This window comes from Geospiza fortis, unplaced genomic scaffold (assembly GCF_000277835.1).
Source record: "Geospiza fortis unplaced genomic scaffold, GeoFor_1.0 scaffold55, whole genome shotgun sequence".
Lineage (NCBI taxonomy): Eukaryota > Metazoa > Chordata > Aves > Passeriformes > Thraupidae > Geospiza > Geospiza fortis.
In genome coordinates, this window is record NW_005054308.1 from 6,373,935 (window position 1) to 6,376,108 (window position 2,174).

General features: G+C 45.9%; 1 protein-coding gene across 1 annotated transcript in view; it reads right to left on the reverse strand.

The window, feature by feature from the left end:
• Positions 1 to 1,197: 1,197 nt before the first annotated feature.
• ATOX1 (antioxidant 1 copper chaperone) overlaps positions 1,198 to 2,174 on the reverse strand; it is a 3,667-nt gene continuing 2,690 nt past the window's right edge. Inside the window, exon 4 of the mRNA XM_014312254.2 lies at positions 1,198 to 1,411. The gene's annotated coding sequence lies outside the window, so the exon portion shown is untranslated. The remainder of the gene's footprint in view (positions 1,412 to 2,174) is intronic.

Genomic DNA, 2,174 nt, shown 5'->3' on the forward strand with positions numbered 1-2,174 from the left:
TGGCCCCAAGGCCACTGTGCCATCCAGCTCCTCGCCAGGTGCCAGCACACGTCCTTCCCCAGCCACCAGAGCTGAGCCACTGGCACTGGCCAAGCCTGGGAGGAAGATGAGAGCAATAAATAATAACTGAGCTTGGCAAACACCAGCTCGGGGCAGCAAGGGCAGTCTAGGGAAAGGGATTCACTCACTCCCCAGGACCCTGAGGGGATCACACAGGGCATCTGAGTGCATGAACACAAAGCAGAAATAAGTCCTGGTTCTGGGTCCTGGCTCTGGCAACTTCCTGCCCAGCTGGAGACTTTAAGGCAAGAAAATAAAGCAATGATGTTACACTTGTAGCCTTTAGCTTCCCTTAATTTAACCAGTAATAAAAAGTGTCTGCAACACGTTCCTTGAAGTGCCTCTCTGGCCCCCTGCAAGTCCATCTACAGCAATTAATCATGCTTGGATCAAAGGTAAAGAAGGACTTTGAAGCAGTAAACTACTCTAAGAAAGAATAAATTGCAATTACGTCAAAACTAATCTAAATTAGTTGCAAAAAATCTCTGAAATGCAGAGTAACCTTTTCCTCCAAACTTTAGTCTCTTTTCCTTTCTGTAGAACAAGCCCTGTGTCACTGGTAGGTGTGGGAGACATCCCCCATGTGAAACCAGACAGCAGACTGGGACACACACATGCAATCCCTCACTGGGCTGAAAACCTGAATTAAATGAAAGCAGCAGTACAGTCCAGAAGGCTGGTCACTGGGCCAGGAAATGAGACCTTGGATACGCCCACACCCTAATCCTTCCTCCATCCCTTCTGTGTTTCTCATCAGCCCAGGCATTCTCTTTTGCACACTTGTGTCTCAAGGCCACCTTGAGCTCAAAAGGACACTTGGTTATCCCTGACTTACAGGGGCTGCAGAAGTCCCTTCTTCCCAGCACTTGCATCCCAAATGGAAAGTTTGTTTGTTTGTTCTGTGACAGAAAAGCAACTTCCAAGATGCAGATTCCCTGAATCTAAGTGACATTCAAGCATAGTTCTCTTGAGATATGTCCCTCAGGCAGAGGTTGCAGTCAGCTTCTAAGGATAGCTGCAATTTCCTGGGAGACCTGTCTTGCATGGAGAGGGGAGTTTTCCATCCCTAAAAGCTGCCTCTTTCACAGAGAACCACTGAAAGCAGTACAAAGACACACAGGACACACAGACACACACTGAATGTTAAAAGCAGTGCCTTGATTTACTGTGGGACTAGAAACACCACACAACCTCCTCCCCCAGACCTCTCCACTTCTGGAGCACAAGGCCCAGCTGTCTCCTCCTGCCAGCCCTCTGCTTTCTGACATCTGGCAAAGGTCAAATGACACAGCAAGCTGGGACACATGCAGACTGTTAAGCCATCTTTTTTGCTGAAGTCATGATTGAGTTCCTGCAAAATAAATACATAAATAAATAAATGGACAAATGAAGGGGAAAGAGCAGCAAGGCCCAGAGCAGATAATGTTATACAGAGATGCCCTCTGCCGGTTATGCAGGAAGAGGGTCAAAGGAAATCTATCCAGCTGAGCCAAGGATTTGCAACTTCCCTCCCTCCTTTTACAGATGGGCCCCTAAAAATATTCCCTATGTGCTGAGAAAAATTTAAATTTAGTGGATTTTCAGCCTGACTGCTGAAGAGATCTTGCAAGGGCAGTCCAGCCTCCCACTCTCCTTTGTTTTGGGTTTTAAGATCCTTGGATAAGTCAAAGAGCTTCAGTTAAAATGCAACAGGAAAACAAAGGCATCCAGAGAAGTGTTCTGCCACACTGGCCAGCTGAAAGAAATGGGAAAACTGGGCCAGGAAAAGAGACACACTCCCCTTATCTGAGACTGACTTTGCTGTAATAGTTAAATTCTGCAGACACATAGGCCACAAGTCCCTGCAAGCTGTAACAGCCCTTACAGTCAATACTAGGAAACTGAAATACACTGAAAACTATTTGAGGCACTGATCAATTCAGATCAGCCTCCCTCTGTTAAGTGGGGTTATTTGATTACAGCTATGATTTTAAACAATATCTAAGAAGCACAGGGAGCTTGCTCAAATGATACAAACTGCACATTTTAAATCTGTTGTCAGCCTATTAAGCAATGCAGATCCATTGCACACACCACTATCAGCTCAGCTCTTTCTTGTCTTAATTTAATTCCTG